General features: G+C 43.2%; 1 protein-coding gene and 1 long non-coding RNA gene across 51 annotated transcripts in view; one reads left to right on the forward strand and one right to left on the reverse strand.

Annotated features, from left to right (window-relative positions):
• The window catches only part of ARHGAP26 (Rho GTPase activating protein 26), a 556,769-nt gene that overhangs the window by 504,469 nt on the left and 33,737 nt on the right, over positions 1-18,563 (forward strand). The gene's annotated exons all lie outside the window — the stretch shown is intronic.
• Positions 981-10,972, reverse strand: LOC145511456 (uncharacterized). The gene is made up of 3 exons (XR_014057874.1): positions 10,837-10,972; positions 4,114-4,280; positions 981-2,319 (listed from the first exon to the last, which is right to left on the reverse strand). It is a non-coding gene; the product is annotated as an uncharacterized LOC145511456 (long non-coding RNA).

Genomic DNA, 18,563 nt, shown 5'->3' on the forward strand with positions numbered 1-18,563 from the left:
CCTGCTCCTCCTTGCCTGGCTGGAAGGAGGAAGATCGACACTCCAAGCACAAGGACTGTGAGTTGGGGGAGGGGGGCTGTCCCCAGGGACTGTCCCCAGAAGAGAGGTGACCCAGACCACAAATGCCTACTCTGCGAGCCTTTCTGACATGGATTTGGTGTCTTTAGATACCAGGAGGCAAATCTGTACTGCTTTTTGTTGTTGTCCCCAATAGTTCCTCACATGTCCTCTGAAAATGTCACCTTTTGAGTCCAAATGGTTGTTGTAGAATGACTCAGTTTAGTCCTAGTTAACTGACTGGCTCCTTCCAGAAGAACATAGTTTATAGTTTTAAAAACTGAAGAAAATATCATCTTCTTACTTAGCTCTGGACAAAATTGATTCACTCAAAAAACAAATTTCTGGGAAAAGGTTTCATTATCAGTGCCCATTACAGATCATTAGAAGACACATGGCAAACACCGGTGTGCCTGGGCCCACCATCCATTAGTTTTAATGACAGTGTTGGGAGGAGTGCATCTGAGCATGTGAGTAATTGGAGGGAAAGGTACCTCAAAGCACTGGCCCCTTCTCCTCTGTGAGAGCCATGAACACACGGGGACAGTGTATCCTCTGGCTCAGCGGCTCTGGGAGCTCCTCAAGCCAGGACCCTGGGTGGTGGCATCTTCTGGTGGCCTGCCAGAAATGGCCGGGCAGCCAGCAGCCAACTCACTGAGCTATGTACCAGTCTCCAACTTGTGGTGACGTTGTCCAAAGCCTACGAGTGTGGATAAGAACTGAATCTTCTGCCAGGGTCACACTGAGCTGCTGGAAAATTCCACCTTAGTTTGGTTGTCCAGGGCCTGATTCATATTCCTGAGAACAAATTTTGCTCTCAAAGGTTGAAAATACAATGATGGGAGGTGAAATCTCCGTAAAATTTAGGATGATGATGGTGCTGATGGTGATGATGGTAGCTAACACTCAGTAAACATGACTGCCAGGTTCTTGACATGTATTTACTTATATTATAATGTTGTAATACATGAGGGATTGTTATCACCCCAATTTTACATGTGAGGAAAGAGCACAGAGAGATTGCCTAACTCACCTGAGGGTAGAGGTGGAATTTGAACCCAGACAGTCAGATTCTAGTATCCCCCACCCTCAATCTCTATGCTTAAAACGCTCTTCCGGAGGTGATTGGGTGAGGATAGGCTTCCAAGGCTGGGCACGCAAAGCAGCCCCACCACGTTCTCCCTCTCTCACCTCCATTCCCTGTATGACTGAAGGTCAAGGGCTGGGCAAGTTTGCGAAGTTAAGAAGGATATGAAAGAATAAGTAGCAGTGAATGAGTGCCTGAAAAAAGAGCTCAGGCCAAAGTTTCAGAGAAGGAAGGGAGAGAGAGGAGAATAGGAAGGAGATGGGATAAGCTGTAACAAAGGACAGAGAATATAAAGATGAAAATGAGGGATTCCAGGGAGTTCGGAGAATGGGATAGATGTTTAGTGGCCATCTGCTACTGCCAGGCACTAGTCTTGAGATTTTACATTATCTAACCTTCCTTACAACCTAGCGAAGTAAACAACCACTTTTTACAGATGGGGAAACTGAGTTTCAGGTGGATGAAGTGACATCCACAAGGCCATAGAGCTGGCAGGAAGGAGAACCATGATGTTAAAAAGAGGCCTGTGTGAGCCACAGGCCAGCAGATCTTCTGTCGTCTTGAGGATCAGTCAAGGGCACAGGAGAGAGACTAATCATCCCTGGCGGTGGTTTGTAGCCTGGATATGAGCCACACTTCAGATCTGGAGCTCTGACAGATACTCGGAGATAAGACTGATACAGCCCATCCTTGGCTAGAAGGCACTGGCTGTTTTCTCCCATTTGCAAGGAAGGGAGAGGAAGGGAATGCAGTTTCAGAGCACGCCTCCTTTCTTCCAAAGTTTCTAACTTTCTAGGGCAAACTCTTTAGACCGCAAGTATGCTGGCAGAAGTGCTCGTCTCTCCTTAAGCATTCCATAAACCTCTAATCTCAGGTAAGCAGTGATTTTTCATACTCGTGAGATTTCGTTACATTTGCTCATTTCTGCCCTTTAAAAACAACAATAAAAGCTTTCCTTCAGAAGCTGACCATCTGTTGTTACTTATACTTTCCTCCAATTGAAAAGGAGGCAGCAGGGTGTTTGCGAGTTCAGTCCATCTCTGGTGTCGACACCATCCTGGAACCTACTGATCACAGTTCCAGTGTGCTCTTAAGGTTGTGATTCAGGGATTGAACCTCCTCTTCAGTTTTTTCCCTTCCCTTCCATTTCTTGCTTGGAAGGTATAACTGTGCCCCTAAAGAATGGAGAGATTGCAGTATACTTATCAAAGGAGGGCTTTATGACTTGGGCATCATATCCATTTCAGAAATCTTTGCAGCAGCCGTTACATAAGTTGGCTCCTGTTGCCAGCTAAAACCAGCTTTTCACGACTCATAAGCCTTTACTAAGTGCAGGCATTTGTTTTTTATTTCAGGTCTTTGTGTGCCAACAAGTTCTGTATGATGTTTGTGCATTTAGAGCACAGTTGGGTGACAGTGCAGGCAAATGTGTTCCATGTGTCAGGTATTTGGTGACACGTATCCTCCAAGCATTGGTGATAAACAAAACATGAGGCTCATTACTCCTCAAAATACATACACAATAGAGTAAACTTAGACTGAAGAATAGCAGCTTAACAAAGGCTGAGAGAAGAAGGGGGTTATTCACCATCTGAGTACCCTGAGTTACCTAGCAGCCATGATAAAGAAGGGAAATATATGACAGAATGTATAATTCAGCCTTCTTTTCAAAGAAAGCATACGTGTTCACTGAGTTGCAAGTTTTGATATTAATTTGTCATATGAGTCTCTGCATTAATGATTTTGAATAGGACGGTAGACTACATCTTTGCTAGCAGTTTCATCCAAAGTATAAGTCATGCAGCTGTTTCTCTCACTGGTTCTGACTGACCGTAGAGTAAAAGCTAAGCTGAAGTACTGAAAGGTCCTTTGTATTTTGGCGTCAAGAGGAGAACAACCTTAACAGAGCATGTGATCTTTTGGTTGCAGAGATGATGGGAAGGCAGGAGCTCTCTTAGAAGAAGGCTGTCCTGTGTCACCTCAGCCCTGCTTTGACAGGTGACTCTAAATTAAAGTTTTAAGAGTATAAACACCTGTAGTGCAGATACCTGTGTTGACTGAAAGAACATAGCAAAGGCACAGATTATGTTTTATTGAGGAAATGAAGCAGGCTGATAGAAATCCTTGTCACCATGGGGTTCGTTTGAATTCAGCAAGCAGTTACCAAGTAGCTATGGTGTGCTAATACTGTGCTGGGTGCCTGGAATTTAGGATTCCATTCCTAAGACCTGCTCCCAGGTCCCTTCCGGGTGGCCTGGCAGTGCTGTGAGGGAGGTAGACTCAGGACGCCTTGGGATCCAGAGGAATCCTGGATTCCTGTGGGCTGTGTCTTGGGAAGTGAAGTTACCCATGTGAAGACAGGAGACCTTGTAGGCCATCGAAAATGCTCAAACACATAAAAGGACGCAAAGATACTGAATGTTCAAGAAATGGCAAGCCATTCTGCAGTTTGTGCAAGAAACATGGGGCCTCTGAGAAAGAGGAGTCAGAAGACTGGAGCATCACCCCAGGGCCAAAACTCACAACAGATGTATTTTTAAGATGGGGCCAAGATGTTTCTCAAAAAAAAAAGGAAGTGGCTTTGGATTGTTTTGTTAATAGTAATTACCATTTTCTTGATCTCTTATTAACTTCAGGCACTTTGCTTCGCAATTTACCTATGCGTTATTTTACTTAATCCTCACAATCAACCTCTGAGTAGGTATTGTTTTCCCATTTTGTAGAGAGAAAACTGAGCTGTGGAAAAGTTAAATAACTTGCCCAGAGTCCAGGCAGCTCAGCTCCAGAAACTTCTCACCAACTTGTTGTTTGGGAGTTTGGGATTTTTTTTTTTTTTTTTTTGTCTAAGGCTTGTGTAAGTCCAAAATTAGAGCCCCCATAGAATGAGATTCCTGCAAGACACTGTGTGGAAGGAAGGGAGGACCTTGACCTAGATTCTACAGTAGGCTTGCTAAACTAAGAGGTTTTACCTTACAGAGAATTTTTGTTTGGTGGAGGCAGCTTGGATGCCGAGTCTGTTCTGCCCAACAGGATGAATTGGGTTCTGGCAAAGCTAAATACCTCCTCCTCCCAGGATTCAGCTCCTGCTCAAGGGCAACACCAACACTTCCTCAGCTTTGGAAACCAGCCGTTAGCTCTAGAAGAGAGGAGAGGGTTCACCTTCCTGTGTGTAGCGGCAGGGAGGTTGTCATCCATTTCTTCTGAACTTTCTCTCCATGTTGTTTAGGCATCATTGTGTTTTAAAAGAAAAAATGGCAGTAAGTAGGACAAAACGTCAGTATTTAAACAATGCCTTTCCTGTCCTATTCCAGCTCAGAGATTCTGTCCCATTAGAAGGCAAAAGATAGGAAACAACCTGTGTGTTCTTTGGTAAAGGTGTAATTGGATAAGATCCGCGTCTGCAGTGAAATATTATAGGGCCACTAAAAAGAAAAAAGGGGCAAGTCTTTAGGGACTGTTGGAGCTAGCAGTCTGCAGGATATATTAAAGAAAACAAGCAGTGTTCAGAACAATGTAATAACTTGCTACTATTTGTTTTTTAAAAGAAGGGAGAGTCACACACAGGTGCCCATGCAGGCATATCCATACACATAAGCTTGTATGTTCATGTTCATATCTCCAGAAGGAAATATAAGAAACTCATGATGGTTACTTCTGAAGAGGGGGTCAGTGGGAAGACAGACTTACTATTCCCTATCTGTGTTTTAATATTGATACCCTTTTATAATGTTCAGAAATTTTATCAACTGAGGTAATATCCATTCAAAGCAATAAATTAATATAAAAATTAAAGGGGGAAACCTCCCCATTCTCCCAACAAGTTGAAGGATATCCATATGTTTTATTTATAGATATAAAGATAGGCCTCTAGCCTATGGCTATGAATTTTCCATCATGTGAGTATTTTAAATTTGTAGTTTATAACCAGGCAACCTTGGAGCAATATAGGATTACCTAGGATCACAGGTAATTGGAGCCCTTATCTAAATACTGGCTGATACACTACATCTGAGCTTCTACACAAGTGAGCAATGAAGTACTATATTGAACTCTTAAGCCTCATACCTGTCAGGGACTGATAAGTGCCCATGGGCAGGTTCTTTGATATGTGTCCAAGTCCATTATCAGAGATAAGCAAGCTTAAGTGTAAACCTGTGATTTAACTGCATTTCAAATTTGATACAGAGCTACAGGAAGAATGCCAGAGAACCCATGTGCTCAGAATACATCTGTTGCTCCAACTCTTTAAAAAGATTTTCCTTTCCTGTGTAAAAGGAGCCCCAGAGTCTGTCTCCTGTTTATGGCTGTTTAAGTGATATAAGAGCTAGCTCTTACTTTCTAGTGCTTCACAAGTGACCTCAGTGGTTGTATTATTTTAACCAGGAAAAGTTCAGGCCTCTAGGGTTGTGCTTACAGCTGGCAGAATTTATAAACAGAGGGATTGATAAACACCATGAGAGGCAACCCATGGGACACATTAAGCAAAATGCTTAGGGACTGTGGTGCTCTGGTGACACTAAGGGAAAACCTGTTTGCTATCATCTTGTCATGAAGAAAGGATGTCTGCCATGCTGCAGCTTTGCATGATAGTTTTCTTTTGCAAATATGTGTTTTCAGAAATGTTTTAGGAGAACAGCTTTTCTTTTCCTTTTACCAATTTTTTAGTGTTTATTAGAAGAGGCTGAAAAAATTATACACTTCCTCTTATGCAGGATTATGGAAACCAAAATGTAGAGGATTCCTAGTACATACCTGGTGCTGAAATTCTATATACTTTCTAGTATTCTTGATGGAGGGAGGAGCGAGGATTTTTTTTTTTTTTCTTTTTTGCAAAAACAGGCTTAGGTTTTTTTCTGATTCTTAGGTTTGGGAGAGAACTGGCATAAGGAATTTTTTTTAACCAACTTTGACTTTTTTTCCCTCTCTTTTTAAGTTTCTCATCTGAAATATGACCTGTAAAAGAAGACAGAATCATCTTTATGAGATATATGTCATCTCTAAGCCAAAGATTGGCTATCCATTTGTCCCTTAAGAAAGATGAAAAGTCATGTCATCTGTGTAGTGAGATGTCTGCTGCTTAGTCAATTACAGATAATCTGATTATCAACATATCATCAGGCCATCAAGTCTACTTGTGTATTTATAAACATAAGCTTACTTCTTAAATGGTGGGCTTTCATCCTATGGGACTTTTCCTTTAGAGTGAATTTCACCTGGGAAATTACTTCTGCTGGCAGGGGAGCTCTTTAGGCAAGAGAGTGACTTCCAAACCCTGTAACCTGTGGACGTCTCCAACATATGTTTAGTCCTTCCCCCTCGTCTTTCTGGGAACGTCACCTCTATGCTCACATACATTAAAGTAGAAGCCCTTTTACCATTGGATATATAGAGAGTGAGTCTAAAACCGAGAAATTGAATTAGCCCTAGGGTAACTTGGAGAATGATTTTAAATGCTAATATTAAAAAGAACTTAGAAAGACTGTTCCTTTTGGAGCCTGAGGAGGGAAATCCTTTAGATGAGCGTTTAACATAAACCTAAGTGGCAGGCCATTAGGCAGAAGCATAGAAATGACATGGAAACTTAAAATATCATAATGTAAATTTCTGCCATTAAAAAAAAAAAATGCGTAAGTATTTGATTATCATCCTTATTCAATTTTCAGCTCATAATTGTGAAATCCACAAATGCCTTTAGGGTCCAATACGCAAAAGATATAGTATGTTGCAAGGAAGCATGAAAAGGAGGTAACTAGTTTCCTGGAGAGCAAAAATATTAGTTACGTTGAATCAGGCTACAGTATCAATTTGCTTTGGTTCTGACATTTATCTGCTATTACTTTGAGCAAAATTTGGACCTCTGTATTCTGTCTAGGGACCATATAGCTCAATTCATGTTCATAGCCCAGGTATAAATTTAGTAGTTTCACCCCTCTTCCACGGTCCTAGTTTAAGTGACAGATGATACTATCACTCTAGTTGGATACAGCATAGCATTAATCATAACACCTCTTCACATTATCACCCAATGTCTTTCTCCCTAAACTGATTGCCTTTGGACCAGGAACCCTCTTACTTGTCTTTGTACCCTCAGCCTATCAGAGCACTGCTTGGCTGACATTTTGCCACGAAGTGAGTGTTGAATGAAAGAATCAGCATATCAGATGGCATCACAAGCCTGTAGGGTTTGGGTCCATGAAATGTATGTGAAATCACCAACCATAATGTTGCCCAGTGTGGGCAGGCCTTATCAAATGCCAAGATGCTCTGTCACAGTTCATGACCAGACTGAGAGCCTGCCCGTGACAGCATGTAGAGAGTCGACACATACATGTATTTTATGTGCACATGGACCCATAGCTACCTTGAAAACAAGGTTCCATCAGCAGACTACAAGTTTAGAAAACTTCCTAGGAGATTTAGAATCTGGCTGGCGCCATTAGAGTACTACTACAAAATACACTGATAGGGTTTCCCACTTTTCAGAGCCTGTTTCATTTGATGTTTGCATTAACTCCAATCACAGCACTTTGCACACTGTATTCTAGTTGCCCATTTACTCCTCTGACTCCTGCACTAAGCTGTACCATACCTCACACCTATGCCCATTTCTGGTTTGTGGCTATGTCCCTGGCACTTGGCAGTGCTGTTTGTAGGTATTTGATAAATAAGGACTGACTGGCTGAGGAATGAGGGCAGCTAGCGCCTACATTTTGTAAACAAGAGGAACTGAGGCTGAGAGGGCTGGGTGGCCTTTTCACGTGGGTGTGGCAGTCTTCAGCTGGAAGGTTACCCTCCAAGCCTGGACCTTCTGATTCCAAGTTCTGTGCCCTTCCTGTGGAATCAGCACCAGAAAACAAACAAACAAACAAACAGCATCATACTTACTGTGTGGGTTAACAACTTTGTGAGTAACGTACGTAGAAAGACAGGAAATTGCAGTTCCCCCTGCCTGGTGTCCCCCACCCCACCTGCACTTGCTGACATCTGCTGGCCCTCACAGGATCCACTGTGAGCCTCCTGGAGAGCCTTCCCTGACCCCTTTGCCCTTGACTACACAGATTTCCCAAGCTGTCAACGTAGGCAGGGCCAATTTCTGTTATTAGATTCCTGTCATTAACACAAGTACAGCTGCCACCATCCTTCCAGGGCTCCAGTGGTGCCAGTGAGCTGAGTGAAATGTTCACATTTTCTCACTATCAGTCCCCTGTGTGCCCCTAGTGCCTCAGAGGTAGAGAATCTGCCTGCAGTACAGGAGACATGGGTTTGATCTCTGGGTTGGGAAGATCCCCTGGAGAAGGAAATAGCAGCCCACTCCAGCATTCTTGCCTGGGAAGTCCCATGGACAGAGGAGCCTGGCAGGCTACAGTCCATGGGGTCACAAAAGAGTTGGACCCAATGACTAAACAACAACAAGCCAGAAGGCAGCCTGATATGACCTCATTTTTCACATGGGGGAACCGAGGCTCAGAAAGATTATCTCCCCTGCACTAGGTCACACAGTGTGCACAGGGCAGACCAAGAAATGCATCCCATGACTCCAGGATGCTGAGCCCACCACACCCCCCTTAACTAACTGCAGAATAATCTTCTGTTTAGATACCAAGTTTCCCCACTGGGCTGGACCTTACTGCTTTTCAGCATCCAGTATATTTCCCAGCATCACGGCGGTGTTTAGTAAATAGTTGTTGGGTAGATAAGCAGGAGAGGCAGCAAGGAGAGAGCTGTGTGACCTCAAGTATAAAGAGTAGTCCTGTCAGCTTCTCAGACCAGACCATGACCACAAGTGATGCTTTCTGTGACCATGGCTTTCTCATCTTCTGGCGGTGCTCCCTCCCCTGCGTGCTGCCCTTGCGACTCAGAACAGACAGTGAGCCCCAGTTGGAGTCAGGTTTCCTGACATCACCTCCCCTCTACCTGGGGCAAAGCTCACAGGAGGGAGGCAGGGTCCTTAACTCCAGGCTGTAAGGTGGCCACTCCGAAAGGATTCAGAGGGAGACATCTTGAGGTTTCTTCAGCTTTTCTTGCCTTGGGCAATTTGCCCCCAGTGGCCCTTTTATTTCCCATTTTTTTTAATCTGGAGTTACTTCTAGTGTTTGGAAAATTCACGTTTGATTTGTTAATGTGGGGAAAGTTCTGTGCTGAATTTTTTTTCATCCGTATTCTTGAGACTAAATATAGGCATCCCTCCGGTTTCCACTTCCTCCTCCTACCCCACCCTCCCCTCTCAGCCTGGGCTTTGTCCCCAGCTACCCTGCTGACACTGCTCCTCACCAGGTCACCAGTATCTGCCCTGTCAAACCCGAGGATCCTTCTCAGCCTCCACCTTGCTTCATTACTGGCAGTGTGGGACATGGTCAATGGACCCCTCTGTTTAAAGTCCTCTCTTGGCTTGTCTTGGGTGGCACCACACTCTCTTGATTTTCTTACTCCCTCTCTGCCTGTCTCTTCTGAGGGTTCCTTTTCTCTTAAAAATTATTTCTTCTTCTTAACTCTTCAACGGATCACATCATTTTCTGTGGTTCCAGTTGCCAGCAGCAGGCTGAAGACTCTCTGTATCCCGATCTTCTGCCTGTTCTTTAGACCCATGTGTCCAACTGTCTGCCAGGCCCCAGCACCAGCTGACTTCATGCACGAATGCTTCCTCTCATAACCCTGCGTTTCCTGTTTCCATGTATTTTACCACTCTCCATCGGGTGCCTGGAAACCTGGCCAGCTTCCTTTACTTCTTTTACTGACTTCTCATCAATCATCTGTGCTGTGCTTAGTCGCTCAGTCACGTCTGACTCTCTGTGACCCCATGGACTGTAGCCCGCCAGGCTCCTCTGTCCATGGGGATTCTCTAGGCAAGAATACTGGAGTGAGCTGCCATGCCCTCCTCCAGGGGATCTTCCCAACCCAGGGATCAAACCCAGGTCTCCCGTATTGCAGGCGGATTCTTTACCGACTAAGCCCTCAGGAAGGCATCAGTTATCTAGACCTGTCATTTCTGGCTCTCTCATACCAGCCCATTTGTCTCCGTCCCTCCTGCCTCCACCCTAGCCCTAGACCTTCTGGTGTTCTTGACCCTTGACTGGTCACTCCAGCTCATGCTGTATACTGCAACCCTTGGGATGTGCAAACCTGAACTCCCCTGCTTCTTTACAGTCTTGATACCCCTCCCCCACCATTGATACCATAAACCCCCAGAATCCTTATTAACTGAGAGGCCCTGGGTGATACACCCCTGCTTGACCCTGTTTAAACTCTCCACTTGGGCCAACCAAACTTGTTTCACTTCCTCAACCTTGCCCTGTGCCTTTTTACCTCTGGAGAATGTGTGACTCTTTCAGAAGTCACTTCATTCAGAAAACCTTCCATGAATCTCCCTGCTCACCCCTATTCTCTCTCCTAGACTGTGTAGAGAATCCCTGCATATTAGGGAAGCACTTACCCACCCACCCCCCCATAGGGTATAATCACAGTGTGTTGTCATTGCCTGGTTATTTGTCTCATAGTCTGTGGGCCAATGATGTCTTCTCCATCATATTTCCTGAGCACCCAGCATGATGCCTAGAACTTAGTAATACAGATTTGTTTTTTATAGGAATGAGTAAGCACATAAAATACATTGAAAAAGATTTCTAAATAATCAGTTTTGCAGAAAGTAGAACTTGTGCCTCCCCCCTTCCCCCTACTTAGGAAATGGCACTCACCTTTGAGATTTTTCAGTGGGTTTTTTTTTTTTAATTCTGTAAACACATAAAATGTTTAGCAATGCTTCAGATTCAGGAAATTGTTTAGAACTCTCCAGTGCCTTCTAGTTGAACATAGAATAAAATCTCAACTGTCTATCCTGGCCTGTGTGACTTGGCCCTACTGGTCACCTTACCCGACCTCTCCTGCCTCACTTCATATGACTGTCTCCCTTGCTTGCCATGCTCCTGTGCTTACTCTGTTCCTCATACAAAACACACTTCATTCTTGCCTCAGGACCTTAGCAACACCTGTTCCTGCTGCCTTAGAAGGATCTTCCCTGATCCTCACACACCCTGGCCTGCCCTGACCCTTCCAAACCCCACCCATCACTGTCTACCACATCTCCTTGTTTTATTTTCTTTATAGCACTTTTCCTCTGAAGTCTTATCTTGGCTCCTCACTGACTCGCTTGTTGTCCATCTCTCCTCAAAACACTAAACCCCATGAGAGTAAGCATCATACTATATTATATATCACATAGGATCCCCAGCAGTCCTGGCTCACAGTACATGCTTCATAAGTATTTGTTGAATGAAACCATTTTAGTTTTGAGGGGGAAAAAAAACCAAACTTGTTTGTTCATGACTTAAGAATTCTTTTATCCAGAGGTAGTCATTAACACAAAGATGTACAAGATAATTTCTCACCTCCCTGAAGTACTTGACCAAATTATCCACATAGCAACTGAGTTTTTATAGACTCATCACCAGTTTTATCAGGCCAGAATGTCCTGAAGTTTCCTAGAAATAGAGACAAATTCTTTGCTCTCTGGATGGTGGCCTGGCCATGCCAGTTCTTAAGTAAATAGTTACTCTATCTTTAGCCACTCCATTCTCAACTTCAGATCCTTTGTAAGTAGTTGTTTCCATAAATCATGTCAAAGAAACTATTTTTGCAAGGTATGGCCCTCAGTTAATCATAGTACACCCGATCCTTTAGAACACAGGTCCTTTGGAAAGTTGATGCTACCACTTGCTGAAAGCATGTTCCTCTAGTTTTGACTCTAGCTGAACACAACATATCGGCAACAGGATGGCTAGTTTAGAGTTATTCTCCTTACGCCCCGTGCAATTTCAAAGTGGCGCATGAGCCTGTTCCTTTTCCTGGATATGGCCTATCAGGGAATTTGGGCTATTCCTTGTGGCAACATAACCTCTCAAGTTAAATGTAGCACTTGACCCTGTACTTCTGGAGATGAGGGCAGGAGGTGAGTTGGGGTAGGCCCAGAGTGAAAAACGTCCTGGAAGATTTTCTGTGATTTTCCAGAACACCGAATTCATGTATCTGTGCTCCTTATCTGCCAGTGGTTTCTGGTGGGGAATTGAGCTAATGAGTACAGAGCCCTCTGTGACCTGCCTTGTAATGAGCCCTAAGTAAATATTAACTATTCCTACTCTTCACTCATCTCAGCTGCTATTCTGGAAGGACATATGACCCTAGGCTTTGGGGCAAAATCACCAGGAGTTTGTCCCCCACCCTGAGCAATTGCAAAACACACCGACAGTCTGTCATCTTCTGGGGAGCAGCTTGCAGAATGAGTTGGCTCTAGGCAACTCATTTCTTGAGCTCTTTTCTGCCCACACGTACCGCATTTTACCCAGAAAGCAACAGCTGTACCCCAGTGGAAATTCCCCCAGGGCACTCACTGCCTCTGGTAATGGGCAGAGCACACCAGGGGAATGGCTTCCCTCTCCCACTCCCAGGTGTCCAGCACAGGCACCCAGATACCAGTGGAAGCCCTGAGGCTCCACAGCAATGACCCTGCCCCTCGCAGACATCAAAACAAGCCTTTCTTTGTGGTCCCTGTAAGCAGGCAGAGATTCTGATTGGGGAGATGGTAGAAGGTGACTGGGGAAGGACTCCGTTTTCTTAGTTTCAATAGAATTTTGGATAATTTGTAGTTCTTGAAGACTGTTTGTTCTGTCTCTTTTCCCCAAGGGAGCCATGTCATTTGAAGTTACCTTTGCCCCTGGTCTAGTAAGGGGGTAAGGCATTCAGATTCTGAAAGTTTCACAGAGGGAAAGGGGTTAAGGGAAAACAGCATATGTGTGCACACACTGATGGCCTGAATATTACATTATCTATTTCAACAAATAAACTTTAGACCAGATCAGTCTATCAAGTACAGAGACAACATTGATCTTTCAGGAGCAATTTGCCAACTCCAAAATGCCAGCTGTCCCTTCTTGCCCATTGAGAGTAGGAGAATGCTTCTTTTTAACTAGCTGAAATACTCATTATGAATATTTGAGCCTCCAATCCAGATAATTTTTTTTATCACATATCCTTTTATCTCCCCTTTAAAAAAAGGACATGAGGAACATTCCCTCTTAAGGACATCGTACCTGCCAGAGTATCTCCAGTGTCAGTCGCAGCTGAGGTGTGATGGGGGTGACTGTGGGCTTGTTTGCTCTCAGCTTGAGTGTCCCTACTATGTATAAGCTCATTCATTCCCTTGATGTAATTCATTGTTCAGACTCAGCTTGCTGATTGATGGACTGGAGGAAGCCAGTAATTCTTAATTCAGGAGAAGAGGCTAAGGCAGAACAAACCTCCCCTCCCTTCTCTCACCACCCTCTTGTTCTGAAACAGTGCAGTGGTTCAGGGCAGTCTCCTCTTAGAGCTCTCATTTACTTTGGAATAATGATTCAAACCTAGATGAGATCAGCCCCGTTTTTGTCTCAGTGGTTTGATGGGCTCGTTTGACAGAAGCAACAAAATTCATGTACCCAAGAGACGAAGAAGGGGATGTCTATGTGTGAGGTCAGAATGGCCCGCTGTGGGTGGGATTCTGAAGCAGCATGACCTTTGCTGGGAACAGTATGGAAATAGGTGTCAGAAGTCTCCAGATGGACTAGCAGTTTGACTCAGTCATTACACTCCTAGTATTTATCATAAGGAAATAATCACAGATATTTGCAAAGGTGGAGAAACTTTCATTGCAGTATTACTTATCATAACAAAATTATTTAAATGTCCAACAATGGTGATGATTTGGTAACTATCACACAGCCATGGCCTACAGTGCAGCTATTAAAAGTCTTGCTTCTGATAAACTTTATTGGCATGAGAATATTTTTATAATAAACCACTTTTTAAAAAAAAAAAGCAGAATAAAAAAGTATGTAGGTTATAGTGCCATTTTAATGGGCAAAACAAATACATATGAATGCGTATATGTACCTGCAAAGGTTCTGAACCAGTCAGTGATATGTGCTACCTTTCGGCAGGTTGGTTTTGTTTCATTTTTTTAGTTGTCTTTTAATTGAAGGATAATTGCCTTAGAGTATTGTGTTGGTTTCTGCCAAACATTGACATGAATCAGCCATAGATGTACATATGTGCCCTCCCTCTTGAACCTCCTTCCTACCTCCCTCCCCATCCCTCCCCTCTAGGTTGTTACAGAGCCTTGGTTTGAGTTACCTGAGTTATACAGCAAATTCCCCTTGGCTATCTATTTTACAAATTATAATGTAAGTTTCCATATTACTCTCTCCATACATCCCACCCTCTCCTTCCTCGTCTCACTCCATGCCCATAAGTCTGTTCTCTATGTCTGTCTCCATTGCTGTCCTGCTAATAATTTCATCAGTGCCATCTTTCTAGATTCCATATATATATGTTATTATGCAATATTTGTTTTTCTCTTTCTGACTTACTTCACTTTGTATAATAGGCTCTAGGTTCATCCACCTCATTATAACTGACTCAGATGTGTTCCTTTTTAGGCTGAGTAGTATTCTATTGTGTATATGTACCACAGCTTCTTTATCCATTCATCTGTGAATAGACATCTAAGTTGCTTCCATGCTCTCACTATTGTAAATAGTGCTGCAGTGAACCTTGGGGTACATGTGTCTTTTTCAGTTTTGGTTTCCTCAGGGTATATGCCTAGTGGTGGGATTGCTGGGTCATATGGTGGTTTTATTCCTGATTTTTTTTAAGGAATCTCCATACTGTCTTCCATAGTGGCTGTATCAATTTACATTCCCACCAACTGTGCAAGAGGGTTCCCTTTTCTCCACACCCTCTTCAACATTTATTGTTCATAGACATTTTGATAATGGCCATTCTGACTGATGTGAGATGATAGCTCATTGTAGTTTTGATTTGCATTTCTCTAATAATGAACAAAAAATGTCGAGCATACTTGCTTGTGTTTATTAGTCATCTGTGTGTCTTCTTTGGAGAAATGTCTTTTTAGGTTTTTCCCCTCATTTTGATTGGGTTGTTTGTTTTTCTGGTATTGACTTATATGAGCTGCTTGTATATTTTGGAAATTAATCCTTTGTCAGTTGTTTTATTTGCTAAGTTTTTTGTTTTATTGAAGTATAATTGACTTGTAACATTGTATTGATTTCAAGTGTAAAATATAATGATTTTATATTAATACATATTGCAAAATGACCACCATAATAAGTCTAGTTAACATATATAGTTACAAATTTTTTTCTTGTGATGAGAACTTTTAGGCTGTATTCTCTTAGTAATTTTCAAATATGCAATAAATTATTATTAACTATAGTTGCCATGCTGTATATTACATCCCATGACTTATTTATTTTTTAGCTAGAAATTTGTACATTTTGACTGCTTTCACAACCATTTCCCTCACCCCTTTGCCTCTGGCAACCACCAGTCTGTTCTCTGTATAAATGAGCTCAGTGGATTTTTTGTTGTTGTTGTTTTCATTTTAGATTCTTACATATAAATAAGATTATATGGTATATGTCTTTCTCTGACCTCTGACTTATTTCACTTAACATAATGCCCTCAAGATCCATCCATGTTATCACAAATGGCACCATTTCTTTCTTTTTCGTGGTGGCCAAATAATGTGTGTATGTGTGTGTGTGTGTGTGTGTGTGTATGTACCACAACTTCTTTATTTGTTCATTTGTTGATGGACAGTTAAGTTGTTTCTGTATCTTGGTTGTTATAAATATTGGTGCAATAAACACAAGGGTCCAGCTATCTTTTCAAGTTAGTGTTTTCATTTTCTTCAAAGTGGAATTCCTGGATCATTTGGTAGTTTTATGTTTAATTTGTGGGGGGCGTTTATTTAGTTTGGAGTTATGCCTATTATTGTTTCTTTCATTTCTACATTGAGTACAAATTGCTTTTATAGCTAGAAACAGAAATGATGGTTTTCTTTTTGTATTTAAAAAATGGATTTTTATATGTTAAAAATATATATTTTGGGGACATGCTCCCCTCTTTTTTTAAAACCAAAACAAAGGGGGTTGGGAGAAGGAGAGAAAGTGAGCTGGCTTTGGGTATTTGAATTGAGCAAAGCCCTGGTATCCTTCTTCCTGGTCCTGGTTAGTTTTAGTTTGGAAAAGGCAGATATAACTTCCCAGAACCTTAGGTCATCTACTCCTTTCCTAAATTCTGCTGTTTTGTCAAGCTCAGAAAGTATTAATACTTGCTGTTGTGTCAAGGGCACTTTCCATGTGCCAGAGATGGCGCCTGGCCCTTTATAGATAGAGAGTCATGCAGTCCTTACCGAGACCCTTTGGGATAACAAAAGGGTCTGATATTCAAATGAGAGTGATTTTCAAATGAGAGTGAGGTGGAGTTGTAGGGATTCCCACCCTCACACCACCTGCCCCCACAGCCCTTACTCTTCCCTCTCAGCCTTGTATTTCCTGTGGGAAGTTTCTCAATGATTCTTCCCTAGACCGTTCTTAAAAGACCTTCCCTATTTAAAGACCCAGCATTTAGTCTGTTGGCAGAGATGAGAACAGGGAGAGGGGAAGTTAGATGTTGAGAAGCCCGCAGTTTAGAAGGAAAAGATGAAAAGGAAACTGCTGCAGTGGCCCCCATGCCACCTCCAAGAAACTAAGCCTTTCATTGAGTCCTACCATCCAAGGGTCTGGCTCAGCCTACCTTGGCCACTTAATGATGGCGACCCTGGCTGCCCAACTTGCAGAAAGATGATAAGAATGAGCACCACCACACAAAAGATCCCGGAGATGGTGCTGCTCTTAAGAGCTTGTGGTCATCCTTGGGGGAAGGCTACCCCCAGAAAGAAGTACTGCCCACGACTGTCCCTCCACCTGCCCTCTCCATGTGGGCTTCTCAGGAAGCTGTTAGCAGTGCACCCAGGAATTCAGATTCTCTCCCTGGACACCCCAAGAATGAGTGTAGATAGGTGGGCAGTGCTTGTCCTCCTCTCTCCCCAGGCCCACTTTCCTCAGCACCACCAGCTCTTCTGTGAGAATCAATGGAAAAACAGACACCTCCTGCCGCCCTGCCCTGAAAAAGGGTCTGGGGCTTAATTAAGGTTCATGCATGTGCCAGAGCTCGGCATTGACACCTCTTCTTGAACATGAACTTCTGGGCTTTAAGCATTGGTTATTTGATCCCCGTGGACTGATCTGTCCCTGGTAACACAACCCAAGTGCCTGTGAACTTGTCTCTGTGTGTTTTCCACCAGGGGCTTTGCTGTGCCGACACAAGTGACAGGGCTATGCTAAGAGGACAAATGATCCTGGGATGAAAGCCCTAGAACTGGAGGCAGATTACTTCTCTCCTTTTGGTTAGAAACTGGTGCAGTTTGCTCTTCATTTTCCCTTCTGTTTGAATCAATGCCTTCAGATTTATAGATGCTACAAGTGCTGAGTCCTTAAGTCTACTTTTCACTTTAAAATAGAGGAACCACTTTTTCAGGAGAAGTCAAGCATATCCTAATCATCATAATTGTTGTTGCTCAGTCACTAAATCATGTCCAACTCTTTGCAACCCCATGAACTGTAACCCACCAGGCTTCCCTGTACTTCACTATCTCCCTGAGTTTACTCAAACTCATGTCCATTGAGTTGGTGATGCCATCCAACCATCTTATCCTCTGTCGCCCCCTTCTTCTCCCGTCCTCAGTATTTCCCAGCACCAGGGTCTTTTCTAGTGAGTTGGCTCTTCGCATCAAGTGGCCAAAGTATTGGAGCTTCAGCATCAGTCCTTCCAATGAATATTCAGAGTTGATTTCCTTTAGGATTGACTGGTTTGGTCATAGCTACCATTTAGTGTATGTTTACTGCGTACCAAGCTTCAGTATGCCACATGTGTTATATGTATGATCCCCTTTAATTCTCACCAATCCTCTGGGATAGAGTTATTATTAATTATCCCCATTTTAAGCAGGAGAGGAAAATGAGGAGCACAGAGGTTCAACTGACAACGGTCAAACTGCAAATTCAGTGGCAGAACCAGGATTCGAAGCGTACTGGAGCTCTGACTCCAGACTCTTGCACTTAACGGTTAATTCACCATTCTTAAGAATAGTGTTTTTATTTAGAAGTCTGTTTATCAAACACATAACCTATGGAAATATTGAGAAGCTTCCAAATTATTTTCTTTCATTTTCTGTGTAATGTTATTTGTAAGATCTTGGAACTGGGATTTACCTGCTTCAATAGGTTCTAGGGCACTCCAGGCAAATTCCCTGTAATTCACCTCCCTGTATTTGCATCAGCCATCTCCCAGACCTTCTGTGCACCAGGCCCATGTAGGAAGTGTGCTGGGGACTCTGTGAGGAGCTGGGGGAGGTTGAAGGGGAGCAGTGCAGGGGGTGTGGGGGGGTAGCAGTAGGCACAGGCATTCAGAAGAGGCTGTTCTAGAGCTGGGCTGTCTCACTTCAGTCCCAGCACCACCGTTCTCTGGCTCTTAGAAAATGATTCAACCT

This window comes from Giraffa tippelskirchi, chromosome 6 (assembly GCF_054371585.1).
Source record: "Giraffa tippelskirchi isolate mGirTip1 chromosome 6, T2T-mGirTip1v1.2.pri, whole genome shotgun sequence".
NCBI lineage: Eukaryota > Metazoa > Chordata > Mammalia > Artiodactyla > Giraffidae > Giraffa > Giraffa tippelskirchi.